Here is a 17,754-nt window from a genome sequence, read left to right as displayed (position 1 = left end):
GGAGAAAGTGGGAGAAAGCCTCAAAGATATGGGAACAGGGGAAAAATTCCTGAACAGAACAGCAATGTCTTGTGCTGTAATATTGAGAATCAACAATTGGAACCTCATAAAATTGCAAAGTTTCTGTAAGGTAAAAGATGCTATCAATAAGACAAAAAGGCCACCAACAGAGTGGGAAAGGAATTTTACCAATCCTAAATCTGATAGGGGACTAATATCCAGTATATACAAAGAGCTAAAGAAGCTGGACTCCAGAAATTCAAATAACCCCATAAAAAATATGGGGTATAGAGCTAAACAAAGAATTCTCACCTGAGGAATACCGAAGGGCTGAGAAGCACCTGAAAAAATCAGGAAAATGCAAATCAAAACAACCCTGAGATTCCACCTCACACCAGTCAGAATGACTACTATCAAAAATTCAGGTGACAGCAGATGCTGGTGAGGATGTGGAGAAAGAGGAACACTCCTCCATTGCTAGTGGGATTGCAAGCTGTTACCACCACTCTGGGAATCAGTCTGGAGGTTCCTCAGAAAATTGGACATAGTACTACCAGAAGATCCAGCAATACTTCTCCTGGGCATATACCCAGAAGATGTTCCAACTGGTAATAAGGACACATGCTCCACTATGTTCATAGCAGCCTTATTTATAATAGCCAGAAGCTGGAAAGAACCCAGATGTTCCTCAACTGAGGAATGGATACAGAAAATGTGGTACATTTACACAATGGAGTACTACTCAGCTATTAAAAAATGAATTTATGAAATTCTTGGGCAAATGGATGTATCTGAAGGATATAATCCTTAGTGAGGTCACCCAATCACAAAAAAAGTCACTAGATATGTACTCACTGATCAGTGGATATTAGGCCAGAAACTTAGAATACCCAAGATACAATTTGCAAAACACAAGAAAATCAAGAAAAAGGAAGACCAACATGTGGATACTTCATTCCTCCTTAAAATAGGGAACAAAATACCCATGGAAGGAGTTACAGAGACAAAATTTGGAGCTGAGATCAAAGAATGTGTCATCCAGAGACTGCTCCAACCAGGGACTTATGGCAAATCACTAAGGCAATGGCACAATGAAATAATTAGATGATAGCAAAGTGCCCCCGTGCTTCCGAATGATGCAAGGCTTCATGGCTGTGTAGCCAAAGGGAAACAGAAATCCTTCACAGAAATCCGAGAGAGCATCCAAACAAACCCCTTTCATCCAGCAAGATCAAAAAATTCTCAAAGAAAACTGGCAAGGTGTGCAACAAGCAAACCAAGTTTCTCTGTCAGTAAAGTAGGATCTTCACTTATAGCCTCAATTTTACACTTTCTCGGTGTACCAATTGCTATCAAAACATGACATTTCAAAGAATCAAATTGTCTAAGGGTTTCAAAAATCATTTTGTGCAACTATATTCCAGCTGCATCATTGGACTGAAAGTGAATGGCCCATGTGTTGCCACTGATGTGATTCGTTAGCCTGTTGTGGCTTCAGGAGAATTATATGACCTTCCAAAAGCAATCTAAATAGGAAAATGTAATAGGAACCCAACTTGCTAACTTTGACAGACAAAGCAATTGTTTAAGGCCACGAGTACTACATGCAGGAGTCCAACTGTGTCTGTGTTCTGAATCTAGTCAAACACAGATAAAAATATTTGAAATAAAACTTGCATCTGTCCTATAAGGAGATTATTGTTTTGCCCTTATTCTCTGAGCAACAGCATAGTATTTGCACAATAACAATATTGCAGTAAGTATTACTTAGTCATTTAAAGATGTCTTTCAGCATGCAGGAAGACTAACAGTTGTCACAAATTTATCTAGGATAGGTCATTTTTAAAATACAGAATAATATCTGTGATATCAATTCCATTCATTATATGCTCTATTCAAATATTATCACCTGTTCTTTCCCTAGCAAATACGCCAGTGTTTGTCTAGCCCCCACAGCCTCTGAGGAGCAAGGGTCTGGATCAGCCTTTCCCATTCAGTTATGAGACTACAACAGACATCACTGCAACACTGATGGCCTCAGGTTAGAGGGATCTATCCTAGTGCAAGACGGCCTTGAGAACACAGACTCCTAAGAACCCCTTGCCCTTTCCAATTATGCTGTGCCTTCAACAATTCCTTGTCATGGCCCCTGACCGTGATAGCAAGACCAGGTAGCACTCTGAACCCAAAGGAAGAGGGTACTCAGCGTCCCTCCTCATTCAGAAAGCTTGGATGATTGCCCCACTACTGGAAGCAAAGCTGCCAGGTGAGACATCTCGGGACTGGCCAGTTCAGGTGTGAGGACAGCTGCTCTCCAGCTCTGTTTGATTCCAATCATGCTGTGCCTTCATCACTTCCTTGTCATGGCCCCTGAAAGTGGGCACCAGTCCAGGTAGCACTCTGAACCCCGAGGAAGAGGGTCCTCAGCGTCCCTCCTCATTTAGAAAGTTTAGATGATTGCCCTGCTTCTGCTAACAGAACTGCAAAGTAAGGCACTAGCTACGGGACTAGCTCATGCAGGTACGAGCTAGTCTCCAGGCTCGGGACTGGCCCCTGCAGGCTCGAGGACAGCCATTCTCCAGCTCGGGACTGGCTTGTGCAGGCATGAGGACAGCTGCTCGCTCTCCAGCTCGGGACTAGCCGGTGCAGGCATGAGGACAGCCGTTCTCGAACTTTGCTTGATTCCTGAGGCCAACGGTCACTCTAGTTCTGTGCGCTTTGCCTTCTGGACGTGTTCACAGTTCTTGGGAGAGAGCACCACTCTCAAAGGATGCTGCTTAAGTGTTTCTTGCCGTGAGTCACCGTTGGCAAGTACATTTGCTGCCCCTTCAAGGGGCAGTGGCCCATTTCATGTTTCTTGTTCAATTTCCTTAATGATTAAATGGCCAGACCTGTGGAGAGAGGCCAGCAAGCCTCAGCCCGGACTTTAACCTCTGACCATAGACCATCGGTTTCCCAGCCTCCACAGCCTGGGACCCCCTTCAGTGTCCCCCAACCGGATTGTAACACCTTACCCCAATGGGGGAAGCACTTGACCAGCCAAGAACCAAGGGACTTTGTGCCTCCGGGGCTCCTTAGACTGACTCGGCACAAGTTCAGGTGCCCAAAGCCCTATGAAGACCAGAGATTCAAAAAACCTGATGCTCATGTTACAGAACAGCTACAGAAACTCAAAACTCTTGTAAAGGCTTCAGCCAGTAAGAGGACCCTGGACCCTCTGAGGGATCTGAAAGAGAACAAGAAATGGACAGTTACACTTCCTCTGAGGGTTCCTGAGGGCACGAGTCACCCACTGACCAGGAATACCAGACCATCTGTTTTACACCAGAAAAAGAGTGGCCTTGTCTTCTGTGCCCATACCTGGGAAGGTGAAAAGAAGCAAGCCCATGTCCACTGTGTTTGAAGAACCTATGGATTTTGACCAGTTGGGTGCCAGAGTGCCTGCAACATCTTCCAAGCACAGTATTAGAGATGCCAGTAAAAAGTTCAAAGAAGATCACACAGTGCCTGGGCCATCTTCTGCTGACTCTTCTGCTGGCCAATGTGGACAGTTAATTTCCCCCCACATTCAAGTTTCCCCACACCCTTCCCAATCTAGCCAAGGAGATCTGGGATCTTTCACTTTTCCCCCAAGATGCTCAGGGACTGTCCCTATCAACTCAAGATGTTCTGGAACTAACCAAATGTTTTCAAGAGTCTATGGGATATTCCACATCTGCCCAGACATCCCAAAGACTTCCCACTTATACTGAAAGGAAAATCATACATACCTTCTCTTCCAGAAGGAGTTCCAAAAGGTTATTCCCTACCCTACATGTCTCTAATATTTCCAATTCTCCTCCAAAGCATGTTGGACAAGACTCCTCTGGTCAGGGGGACCTACAACAGGCCCCATCAGAAAAGAAGGGCTCCAAACCTCCTTCTCCCAAAGGTAATGTCAGTGATTGCTCATTTGTCCCAAGTGTATCAAGTCCTACCTCCTCTCCCCAGAAGAGTTCAACATGTTTGACAGCTGCCAAAGCAGGGCATAGAGCTACGTCCTCTCACAAAGACAGCCAAAGATGTTCCCCTTCTCCCCCAAAGTGCCCTATGCAATCTGTGTCTAGTAAAGAGAGTTTGAGACCTGACCCTGCTGACCAAGAGGATTGCAGAACTTCCCGTTTAAGCCTAGAGGGCTTTCAAAGTAGTCCTCTACCATTAAAAAATGGGCTCAGATCATCTCTTACAGTCCAAAGGGAAATAAATGCAATCACAGTTCCCCAAGTGAGCCTCACACCGCTCATATCTGCCCATGCTGAGACAAAAATTTCCTCACCTACACCAGGAGCTCAAGTACCTTTGCCATTTTTAGAAGGGGCTCTTGAGAGCTAGATGTGGTAGAAACTCCTGAGTCCACCAAAGGTACTCTTGTGCCTTCTACACATACACAAAGTGAACTAGCACCATCACCATCTTCCCCAGGGGTTCTGAGACCTTCTCAATCTGTCGGGGGGGGGGGCACTAGGATTGTTCCCCTCTACAGAAGAGGATCAAAGACATGTTCTCAAAGCTCCTCTCTCACAGAAAGGGAGATTAAATAATTCTGCTATAAAAAGTGACCCTGACTATTCCCATTCTTGCAGAAGAAGACTGAAAGATGTTCCCTCCAAACAGCAGGTCTTCATAAAGTCTCAATCTGACCAGGAATTATTCAGATATCCCTTACCAGTCAAAAGGGCCCTCCTGACTTGTCATCAAGCCCTAAGCACCCAAGACTGTGCCAAAACACTCCCAGTGTGCCATGCAGGCTCCATATTTGTACAGTGTGCTGAGACAATACAACTCTCCCTGTCTCCCCAGGGAACTCTAGGACATTCTGTATCGGTAGGAGAGGTTGTAAAAAATTCCACATATACATCGGAGATGCTAGGATTTTCAAAGCCTGTAATGCTGAAGATTCTCTGAGTACTACCCTATCTCATAAAGGGACTGTGGGACAGGATACATTTACAAAAGGAGTTCTAGATACAGTCCCATCTTTACAAATGGCTTGTGGATGTTACACATCTACAAAAGATGTTCTAGGACATATTCCATCTGTACAGAAGGTTCTGAATTCAATCCTATGGGAGCAAGGGGCTATGGGACATGATTTGCACACACAAGAGTCTGTAGCATCCTGTACATATAAAGAAGGGGACTCCTTGGATTCTACCTGTGCACAAGAATCCATAGGACCTTCCCAAACTTCACAGGAGACTATGGGAAGTTCTCTATCTCCTCAAGAGAATCAGCCATCTTCCCCAACTACACAAGATGCTGCAGACTCTTACCCACCTGCACAAAGGACTCTTGGTCATTCTCCATGCCCACAAATGCCTCCAGAACATCTTCCAAATGCCCCAAAGTCTCTGGGTTCTACTTTATCTTCCAAAGGGGCCTTGGAACCTGTTTTGCCCATCAAGCTGGCTATGAATCCTGACACTTCTATACGGAAGGTGTTATCCCCTTCTCCAGCTGAAGAAAGATCTCTTGGAGCTTCTGCTAGTACATAAGGAGGTCTAGAAATTTCCCCACCTGCCAATGAGGCTCTTAGACCTTTCACATATGTCCATGATGCTCTAGGAGAGGCCACATCTACACAGGTATCTCTAGTACCTTCTTCTCATTCTGAAGCCACAGTCAAGACTTGCACAGGTACACAAGACATATTAAGACTTTCCAATCTGTGCAGAAGGTCATAGGATCTACCATATCTGAACAGGGTACTTTACAATTATCTCCATCTACCCAAGAGTGTTTCTTTTACAAGCCTTCTCTGGGAGGAAATAGTAGACATTCTTCCTCTAACAAAGTGGTCCCGAGGCTTCCAATATCCAGAAAAAAACAGGTTAAGAGTTGATCCTTCTGGCAAAGGAGGCTTCAGAACTTCTGCAGAAAGATGGCTTGCATTATCTCCTGCTGCCAAAGGAACATCAAAAGCTACAACTACTCATCAGGTGAGTCCCACATCTTCTATATCTGTCCAAAATGCCTTGAAATGTACCACAAATGACCAAAGGATTGTGGAAAGTTGCCAGTCTGCCAAGGGCATGTTGGACATTCCATATTTCCCCAAAAGGCTCAAGGGCCTTCTCTATCTACCCAAAAGGCTCTAGTATGTTCATCATCTGGCCCAGGGCTTCAGGGAATTTCTTCCTCTCTCTCAAGTAATTCAGAACATTTTTCCCATGCTCAAGGTGATTTGTCACCTTGTCAATCAGACTTCAGAACTACACAACCACCTCTAAGTTACCCAGGGTCTAAGAAAAAGTACACATTTAAAAACAGTCATCTAGAACTTGTACCTTTAGCCCAAACACATCAGGAAACTTCCAAGTCTTCTAAAGCATCTAAAACTCCTTTTTGTCTCCAACATTCTTGCTGCAGAACATTTACCATCTGCCCTAGGATCTGTGAGACCATCAACATCTAAGCAGGGGCATCTAGAAACTTTACCAACTGTCCAAAGGTCTTTAGGATATTCAGCATTTTCCCCAGGAGCTCTTGGTACCCAGGGAACAATAGAACATTTACCACCTGGCCAACGTGTTCAGAAAGCTTTTCCATTTTCAATAAGGTATTCAGGATATTCACCCCACCTTCCAGAAGATCTGGATCTTTCCTCATCAGCACAAGGGGTTTCAGAACATGCAACCCCCCATCTCAGGGCCCTCTGGAATCTTCTTCATGCTCACCTGGGTTTGCAGGACCTTTGGTGTCTTTGCAAATGTCTCCAGATCTTTCCACAACTATCAAGAGTAGTGCTGCTACTTCACCAACTACCCAAGGGACTCTAGCACAATTGTTATCTCTCCCAAGTAAAATGGGAACCTTCCAATCTGTGCAAGAGATGCTAGGACCTTTGTCACCTAGACCATAAACTCTGGTAATTTTCCCTTTAGCCGGTGTGGCTCCTGGACCCTTACCAGTGGCTCCAGACCCTGTGGGCCTTTTTCCATCGTCTCAGGAGACTCCATCAAATTTGCCGCACATTAATAGAGTTCTAGATTTATCTCAGTGTGGATCAGGGTCCCTCCTAAATGTAATGCCACTCACCCAATGGCAACAGGGAACTCCCTCATCCTCAGAAGGAAGTGTAGCACCTTTGTCTTCTGTCCAAGGGGCTGTAGGACAGTCTCTATCTGCACAACAAACTCCAGAACTCTCCATATCTACACAGGGAACTCTCAGACATTCTCTGTCTGGTCCAGGTGATATGGCACCTTCCCTGTCTTCTCAGGGGTCTAAAAGACCATTGTCATCTGTGAATGTGGATATGGGGACATATTTACATGCTCAGGGATCTCCAGGACATATGAAAAATGTCTCAGGTTTTCCAAGACTTATGCTACCTGGTCCGGATCATGTGGGAATTTCCTTACCTGCTCTTGCTACAGAGGCTTTGGTATCTTCCTCATCTTCTGAAAGATCTCAAGGGTCTTTGCTATCCACCAAGGAAGGTGGAAAAGTCTCATGTTCTGCACAAAATGCTCAGAAACTTTATCCATTTCCTTCACAGGCCTTAGAACCTTTGGTAACTTCCTAAGGACTACAGCCCATTTACACACCTTCTAAACAGAATCTGCATTCTTCACCATCTACACTAGGGGATTTCCCTTTGCAAAGGACTCTTGAAATGTCATCACTGGCACAAGGAACTCTACAGCCTTTGGTATCGGCCCAAGGGGAAGGTACTAAATACAAATCAAAAAAAGACATTCTGGGACAGTCTATATCACTACAGGGGACTGTAGGACCATCACAGCATAAGACAGGGGCTTTAGAATCTACTCAACATGCTCATAGGAAGGCTCAAATGTTGTAATCTAATCAAGGGGCTGAGAAACATTCCCTGTCTCCTAGAGGGGCTATGGGACAGCCCAAATCTGAAACAAGGACTCTAGATTATTTGCCATCTGAACAAGGACATGTGAAAAATTTCAATTCTTATCAGAAGGTTTCTACACATTCTCTATCTATGCAAGATACCCTGAGACATCCACCATCTGATACAGGGTCTCTGAGATCTTTTTCATTTACTCAGGGAAAAAAAAAATTGTTATCTTCCCAAGAGAGTGTGAAACCTTCATAATATGCACCACATGTTCAGAAAACTTCCCAAACTACATCAGGGAATTTAGAACATTCTGTGCCTGCCCAGGGGATTGTGGGATCTTTTCCATCTACCACGGGGTTTATAGAGGATTCAGCATTTTTCCAAAAGAAGCCCAGGCACTCATCAAGCATGGCAGAATCGTAGGATGCCCTGCCATCTCTCCAAGGTACCACAGGCCTTTTGACACCCCCTCAGGGCATACAGGACATTCACAACCTGATCAAAGATCTCAGGAGACTTCTTTAGTAGTCTCAAGGGATCTAGCTCTTTTGCTATCTACCAAACTTTGCGTATCTGTTCAGGCAACTCTGGGCCTGTCACCATACACTCAACAGTCTATCCAGCGTCATCATCTTCCCAAAAGATTCTGATAAGATCCAACTTTTCCCAGTGTACTCATAAACATTTGTCTTCGGTCTCAGGATCTTTAGGAATGTCTTCATGTGTGCCAAGGACTGAAGGAACATTGCCACATGCCCCAAAGCCTCTTAGCCATTCCTCACCAACACAAGCAAGTCAATCCCCTCCATTATCTTTGCAAAAAGCTGTGGCAAATTCCCTGTATCCACAAGCAACTCTTGAGCTGAATGCATCAGCACAAATTTTTTCATTACACTCACCATCTACTCAGGTGCCTGGACAAGCTTCCCTTAATGCAGAAACCACTTTGGGACAGCCCATAGCTGCACAGGGAGTTGAAGAATTTTTGCCTTCAAGCCCAGGGACTCTAGGTTATAAAGAAAGTGACAAGCAGGAACTAGGAATTTTTCCATCTGCCCAAGTGCCTCTGGGAATTTCTTTACCTGTAGAAGGAACTTTAGGATATTGGTCATCTGCACAAGGGGTTCTGGGAAATCCCCTAATTGCCCAAGGGTATCTGTCCACTCCAAACAAGAACCTATAGGAAGTGTATAATCTGTTCCAAAGCCTTTGATACATCGAACTCTTTCCAAGAGGCCTCTAAAATATTCTCCATCTGCTCAATATACTGTACAATGCTCATCATATTCCCCCCAGACTACTGGACCTGTCCTATCTAGCCAGGAAAATCAGAAAACTTTTTTTTTGTATTCACCAGGTTATCTAGAAGACTACCATTCTGCATCAGGTAGTCAGGAACATCCATTACCTACTCCAGCAGCTACAGGACCTTGGCTAACTTCTCTAGGGCACAAGAAAAACTGCAGAGTTGCACAGGGAACTTTGCCTGTGCAAAGTGCTTTGTCATCCATCCGAAGGAGCATCCTCTATCTAGTCCAGAGTCTCAAGGATATATGCTAACCTCTCAAAAGTCTAAGGAACTTTCCACAGCTGCAAAGGGTACTTTGCCTGTGGAAAGTTCTTTGTCATTCATCCAAAGGAATCTAGAACCTTAGGCCGAATCCACAGAGATATTGGGATTGGTCCAATTAAACACACAGAGACTACCTTGAGCCCTTTGCCTCAAGTGAGGAAGGATGTAGGATCTTCTACATCTGCTTAGCCTACTCTAGGAACTTTGCCACCATCCCCTCAAGAACCTGGTAGACATTCATCTTTTACTCAAGGAGGGGCAGAAACATTCCCATCTGGTCAAGGGAATCTAGCACTTTTGCAATCAGCCCAGAGGCCTCTGAAACTTTCCATCTCAGCCCAGGCAATGACACATGACTCAGGATCTGCTGAAGGGGCTCTACTGCATTCAGCACCTTCCCTAGCAGTTTCAGAAACAAATGAATATTCTCCATCTACCCAAGGGATTTCAGACACTTCCAGATGTGCTGGACTGCATCTGGATCTTATTATATCGCTACAGGTGACACCAATAGCTTCGAGATCTGAGCCAGGAACTGTGGGACCTGGCTTATCAGAAGAGGAGAATAAATCTAAAGAAACAACTCTAGGGTTCTTTGCATCTGCTCAGAGTACTAGAGGGCATTCCTTATCTGTGCAAACCACAGTAGGAAAGTCTGCAAAGCAGACTGTGGGAACTTTGCCTCCCACTCCAGGACCTTTGTGGTCTACCCAAGTTACTCCAGTGGTCTCAGAGTCTTTGTCATCTGATCAGAGGCCTCTGGGAATTTCTTTCACTTCACAAGGAGCTCTAGGCTCTTCATCTTCCATAGAGGCTTTTGAACATTCCCTTTCTGACCAAGGGTCTCTAAAACTGTCCACATCTAAACAAGGGACTGTACAAACTGTGCCATCTTCTCAAAAAACTACGCAAAATCCAACTTATTGCCAGGAAGCTATGAGATTTTCTCCATATGCCCAACATGCTGTACAAAGCTCCCCAGCTTCCTCAGGGGACACTGGACCTTTCCTACCTAGCCAGTAATCTCAAAAATCCATTTCGTGTTCACCTGCAGATGCAACACACTCACCATCTGTACTAGGTGTTCAGGAGCATCCACTATCTAGTCCAGATTTGCAAGGATATGTGCTAACCTCTCAAAAGTCTAAGGAATTTTTCAGAGCTGCAATGGGAACTTTGCCTGTGCAAAGTTCTTTGTCATCCATCTGAAGGAATCTAGAACCTTCAGCAAATTCCACAGGGATATTGGGATTGGGCCAATGTAAACACACAGAGACTACCTTGGACCCTTTGCCTCAAGTGAGGGAGGATGTAAGATCTTCTCCATCTGCTTTGCCTACTCTAGAAACTTTGCCACCATCCCCTTGAGAACCTGGTAGACATTAATCTTTTACTCAAGGAGGTGCAGAAACATTCCCATCTGGTCAAGGGAATCTAGCACCTTTGCAACCAGCCCAGGGGTCTCTGAAACTTTACATCTCAGCTCAGGCAATGACACATAACTCGGGATCTCCTGAAGGGGCTCAACTGCTTTCAGCACCTTCCCCAGCATTTTCAGAAACAAATAAATATTTTTCATCTACCTGAGGGACTTCAGACACTTCCGGATGTGTTGGATTGCGTCTGGATCTTTCTGCATCACTATATGTGACTCCATCATCTTCTAGATCTTAGCAAGGAACTGTTGGTCCTTGTTTATCTGAAAAAAGTGGTCTGAAAGCAACTAAATCTAAAGAAACAACTGTAGGGTCTTCTACATCTGTTCAGGGCACAGAGGGATATTCCTTATCTGCAGAAGCCACAGTAGGAACTTCAAGTCTGCAAAGCAGACTGTGGGAACTTTGCCTCCCACTCCAGGACCTCTGGGGTCTACCCAAAATACTCAGGTGCTATCAGAATCTGTGTCATCTGATCAGAGGCCTCTGGGACTTTCTTTATCTTCACAAGGTACTCTAGGCTCTTCATCTTCCCAAGAGGCTTTTGGACATTTCAGTTCTGCCCAAGGTTCTCTAAAACTGCCCACATCTAAATAGGGGACTGCACAAAATGTTTCATCTTCCCAAGATACTTTGCATCCTCCAACTCCTTTGCAAACAGACATGGGATTTTCTCTAATTGCCCAAATTTGTGCACAAAGATCTCCAGCTTTCACAAGGGACACTGGATCTTTCCGACCTAGCCAGAAATCTCAAGAATCCTTTTGTCCTTCACCATCAGATGTAGGACATTGCCCACCTGTACTGGGTGCTCAGGAGCATCTTGTACCTACTCCAGTGATTCTAGAAGCTTTGCCATCTTTTCAAAAGCCCAAGGAACTTTCCAGGGCAGAAGAGGGAACTTTGCCCATGCAAAGTTCTTTTTTCCCCAACCAAAGAAATCTGGAAAATTCAACAGATTCCACAGGGATATTGGCACAATACAAAGAATCACAGAGTGCTTTAGGCCATTTGCCACTAGTGAGGGAGGCTGTAGCATCTTCTCAGTCTACTTCAGCGACTCTAGGAACTTTGCCACCATCACCTCCAAAACCTGGTAGACATTCCTCTTCTACCCAAGGAGGTGCAGACTTTCCCATTTGGCCAAGGTTATCTAGCACGTTTGCAATCTGCCCAGGGGCCTCTGAAACTTTCTATCTCAGCCCAGGCAATGATGAATACATCACAATGTTCTGAATGTTCTCATAATCCTCTGGGTCTTTCCTCTTCAGAACAAGGGACTCCAGCACCTTCTGATTATGCTCATGGAGGTGTGAGTCCCTGTCTCTCTGTACAGGGGACTGTACATCTGTCCACATGTCCACAAAGGTCTACCCAACATTCAACATCTTCCCAACGGCTTTCAAGTCCTTCTTTACATACACAAGGTATAGGAACTCAGTCCACATCTACATACTACACAGTAGCAGACTCACCATCTTCCCCAGTGTGTCAGGGGTATACCCACCCTGCTCAAAAGACAGCAAGAACTGCGAAATCTGACCAAGGATCTCTGAGAATTTCGGCAACTGCACAAGGCTCTGTAGAATGTTTGCCATCCCCCCAAGGGATTCTAGAATATTGATCATTTGCATCAGGTGCACAAAGATTTTCAACAGCTACCCCAGGACCTGTGATATCTAATGACTCACCTCTGGAACTTGCAATTTCTGTCCAACTTAGTTCCTCACTTTCTTCCCTAAGTCTTTTGGATCCTTCCCTTTCACCAGAAGAGACTTTGGATCCCTCTAAGCCTACAGAGGGACCTTTAGCTTCATGCCATGGACCAAATGAGTCTTTGAATTCTCCACAAAGGGTCCAGCAAACAGATCCATGTGCTTCAGATCCTTCTGGATCTATGCATTCTTCCAAAGGACCCATGGTAATTTCTTTTTCTGGAAAAGGAACACTAGGATCTATATCATCTGCCCTAGAACCTTTGACAATGTCCCTATCTGCACAAGTGAATCTGGGACCTTTGTTATCTGTTCAAAAATAGGGAGGCCCTTGCCTGTCTTTACAAGAGAATCTGGAAGGTTGCACCTGTACACATGGCAAGCCAGGAATAGCCAATGCTTCACCAGGAGATTTGGAAATATCAGCATCTAACATAGTGAGTCTAGGATCTTCTCCATCTGTCCAATTGGATTTGAAAGTGTCACAGCCTGTCTTATTGTCTCAGAGCCCTTTCCTGTCTGCCCAAGGTGTAGTAGGAACATCGGCATCTGCCCAAGGGCCTCCAGAAACTTAATCTTACCTGTCTAGAACCAATGTTCTGGGGCTGGAGATATGGCTCAGCAGTTAAAAGCACTGACTGCTCTTCCAGAGGTCCTGAGTTCAATTCCCAGCAACAACATGGTGGCTCACAACCATCTGTAATGGAACCCGATGCCACCTTATGGTGTGTCTGAAGACAATGACAGTATACCCTCATACATGAAATAGAACCTATATGTCTCATAACTTCCACCAATAACTCAAGGGGGTTTCAGATGTACCCCCTCAACATCAAACATGTTAGAAACTCCCCAGTGTTGAAGGCATCATTAACACATGAGAACCAGAAACCTCAGAAATTCTTTAATTGCCCTCAGAATTACCACTTCAGAACAAAGGTGTCACATAGGTTCTCAATGACTGAAGATGTCCTGATACATATGACATGATAAGCAAAGGATTTCAGACCTCAACAACATCTTAAGAAGGCCACAAATATGGCTCTTTTACTATCAGCATGCAATAACACTGATGAAGTCACAATGGGGACTCAGATAATTTATACCTCCAGTGTAAACAGCAACTCCATCAAGTCATGCCCCCTCAGAAGTAAAGTATCCCATAACTTCAAGGGGGCTGATACCCAGTTGGATTATCTTTTGAAGAGAGCCAAGGCCTTACTTCCTCTAACCATAGTAACCCTTGACATTAAGGGGTCAGCTGACCTTGAGTAAAAACACTTTATTCTTCCTTCTTCTGCCCTAGAGAGGTCTGAGGCATGCCCCTCTGATGAAGCAAGGTTTAGAACTGACCTTGTGAGTGAGGAGTTTATCTTAAATATTCAGGCTCAGCTCTAGTGTGCTTAAGACTGAATCCTTGGTACCAAGAATTCACAGGAGCTTCGCTCTTTGTTCATGGCTGACTCAGGTCTACCATTCAACTAAGAGAGACCAGAGCTTCTCCCTCAGACCTTATTGGTTAGGGAATACACCTTTGACCACCAAAAAAACCTCAGAGAACTCCGGATTCAAGTCCCATGGCCAATGTATAAAAACCACAGCCTGGATCCAAGGCTTTCTTTAAGCTGGTCATCAGAAAGGTAACTGTCTTCCACACCTACACCTGTGTGGCCTGTTGTAAGTTTAATAGGGAACAAATCCAGGGACTTTGATCCGACTTGTCAGAAGAAACCTCAGATTGCTTTCAAATCTGCAGTGGAGTCCTCAAAGATAATAATTTTCTAGAGTTTTCTGAAGATGTGGAGGCCTGAAGTGCCTGGACCAACCTCTTCTACAGAAGGTGAACAGGGCTACTCCCCTACTGCCCAACAGGGTTGAAGGACTTTTTCCTTTCCAAACTTATAGTATTTTCTTTCCTGTGATGATCAACATCATAAAATGTACCCCTTTGACCCAATGGGCTTTCATAAAAATCCCTTCTGTTCAGGAGCCCATGGAATATTTTACCTCTGACAAAGGAACCTTGCTCCCTCTGGTCAAAGTTCACAGAAATCAAGACGAGGAGGCCAATCCTGGAAACTTATGCCACTTTCTTGAGTACAGTCACGTGACATGGTGTGAAATCATCAGTCTAACTCAGTTCTGGTTGGTTGAACATAATTCTTAGGAGGCAATCATGCTGAGGACAGAAACCCAAGCTTTTTTTTTTAATTAGGTAATTTCCTCAATTACATTTCCAATGCTATCCAAAAAGTCCCCAATACACTCCCCCCCCAGGTCCCACCCACCCACCCCCACCCCTTGGCCCTGGCATTCCCCTGTACTGGGGCATATAAAGTTGGCAAGTCCAATGGGCCTCTCTTTCCAGTGATAGCCTACTAGGCCATCTCTTGATACAAATGCAGCTAGAGACAAGAGCTCTGGGGTACTGGTTAGTTCATAATAATGATCCAACTATGGGGTTGCAGTTCCCTTTAGCTCTTGGGTACTTTCTCTAGCTCCTCCACTGGGGGCCCTGTGATCCATCCAATAGCTGACTGTGAGCATCCACTTCTGTGTTTGCTAGGCTCCGGCATTGTCTCACAAGAGACAGCTATATCTGGGTCCTTTCAGCAAAATCTTGCTAGTGTATGCAATGGTGTCAGCGTTTGGAAGATGATTATGGGATGGATCCCTGGATATGGCAGTCTTTAGATGGTCCATCCTTTCTTCACAGCTCCAAACTTTATCTCTGTAACTCTTTCCATGGGTGTTTTGTTCCCAATTCCAAGAAGGTGCACAGTGTCCACACTTTGGTCTTCGTTCTTCTTGAGTTTCATGCGTTTAACAAATTGTATCTTATATCTTGAGTATCCTAAGTTTTCGGGCTAATATCCACTTATCAGTGAGTACATATTGTGTGAGTTCCTTTGTGAATATGTTACCTCACTCAGAATGATGCCCTCCAGATCCATCCAATTGCCTAGGAATTTCATAAATTCATTCCTTTTAATAGCTGAGTAGTACTCCATTGTGTAAATGTACCACATTTTCTGTATCCATTCCTCTGTTGAGGGGCATCTGGGTTCTTTCCAGCTTCTGCCTATTATAAATAAGGCTGCTATGAACATAGTGGAGCATGTGTCCTTCTTACCGGTTGGAACATCTTCTGGATATATGCCCAGGAGAGGTATTGCTGGATCCTCTGGTAGTATTATGTCCAATTTTCTGAGTAACCGCCAAACTGATTTCCAGAGTGGTTGTACCAGCTTGCAATCCCACCAATAATGAAGGAGTGTTCCTCTTTCTCCACATCCTCGCCAGCATCTGCTGTCAGCTGAATTTTTGATCTTAGCCATTCTGACTGGAATCTCAGGGTGGTTTTGATTTGCATTTCCCTGATGATTGAGGATGTTGAACATTTTTTCAGGTGCTTCTCTGCCATTCGGTATTCCTCAGGTGAGAATTCTTTGTTCAGTTCTGAGCCCCATTTTTTAACGGGGTTATTTGATTTTCTGGAGTCCACCTTCTTGAGTTCCTTATATATATTGGATATTAGTCCCCTATCTGATTTAGGATAGGTAAAGATCCTTTCCCAATCTGTTGGTGGTCTTTTTGTCTTATTGACGGTGTCTTTTGCCTTGCAGAAGCTTTGCAACTTTATGAGGTCCCATTTATCGATTCTCGATCTTACAGCGCAAGCCTTTGCTGTTCTATTCAGGAATTTTTCCCCTGTACCCATATCTTCGAGGCTTTTCCCTACTTTCTCCTCTATAAGTTTCAGTGTCTCTAGTTTTATGTGGAGTTCCTTAATCCACTTAGATTTGACCTTGGTACAAGGAGATAGGAATGGATCAATTCGCATTCTTCTACATGATAACCGCCAGTTGTGCCAGCACCATTTGTTGAAAATGCTGTCTTTTTTCCACTGGATGGTTTTTGCTCCCTTGTCAAAGATCAAGTGACCATAGGTATGTGGGTTGATCTCAGGGTCTTCAATTCTGTTCCATTGCTCTACTTGTCTGTCGTTATACCAGTACCATGCAGTTTTTATCACAATTGCTCTGTAGTACAGCTTTAGGTCAGGCATGGTGATTCCTCCAGAGGTTCTTTTATCCTTGAGAAGAGTTTTTGCTATCCTAGGTTTTTTGTTGTTCCAGATGAATTTGCAGATTGCCCTTTCCAATTCGTTGAAGAATTGAGTTGGAATTTTGATGGGGATTGCATTGAATCTGTAGATTGCTTTTGGCAAGATAGCCATTTTTACAATGTTGATCCTGCCAATCGATGAGCATGGGAGTTTTTTCCATCTTCTGAGATCTTCTTTAATTTATTTCTTCAGGGACTTGAAGTTCTTGTCATACAGATCTTTCACTTCCTTAGTTAGAGTCATGCCAAGGTATTTTATATTGTTTGTGACTATTGAGAAGGGTGTTGTTTCCCTAATTTCCTTCTCTGCTTGTTTATCCTTTGTGTACAGAAAGGCCATTGACTTGCTTGAGTTAATTTTATATCCAGCTACTTCACCGAAGCTATTTATCAGGCTTAGGTGGAATTTTTAGGGTCACTTATGTATACTATCATATCATCTGCAAAAAGCGATAATTTGACTTCTTCTTTTCCGATTTGTATCCCCTTGATCTCCTTTTGTTGTCGAATTGCTCTGGCTAGGACTTCAAGTACAATGTTGAATAGGTAGGGAGAGAGTGGGCAGCCTTGTCTAGTCCCTGATTTTAGTGGGATTGCTTCCAGCTTCTAACCATTTACTTTGATGTTGGCTACTGGTTTGCTGTATATTGCTTTTATCATGGTTAGGTATGGGCCTTGAATTCCTGATCTTTCCAAGACTTTTATCATGAATTGGTGTTGGATTTTGTCAAATGCTTTTTCAGCATCTAACGAGATGATCATGTGGTTTTGTCTTTGAGTTTGTTTATATAATGGATTACATTGATGGATTTTCGTATATTGAACCATCCTTGCATCCCTGGGATGAATCCTACTTGGTCAGGATGGATGATTGTTTTAATGTGTTCTTGAATTCGGTTAGCAAGAACTTTATTGAGGATTTTTGCATCAATATTCATAAGGGAAATTGGTCTGAAGTTCTCTATTTTTGTTGGGTCATTATGTGGTTTAGGTATCAGAGTAATTGTGGCTTCATAGAATGAGTTGGGTAAAGTACCTTCTGAT

General features: G+C 44.0%; 1 pseudogene; it reads left to right on the top strand.

The window, feature by feature from the left end:
• Positions 1–3,699: 3,699 nt before the first annotated feature.
• Positions 3,700–13,157, top strand: LOC147004504 (uncharacterized; annotated as a pseudogene).
• Positions 13,158–17,754: the final 4,597 nt, after the last annotated feature.

The sequence above is a fragment of the Mus caroli genome, unplaced genomic scaffold, assembly GCF_978045245.1.
Source record: "Mus caroli unplaced genomic scaffold, Mus_caroli_1 scaffold_5, whole genome shotgun sequence".
NCBI lineage: Eukaryota > Metazoa > Chordata > Mammalia > Rodentia > Muridae > Mus > Mus caroli.
Note: the sequence above shows the minus strand (reverse complement) of the source record. Positions and strands in the feature narration are given on the sequence as shown.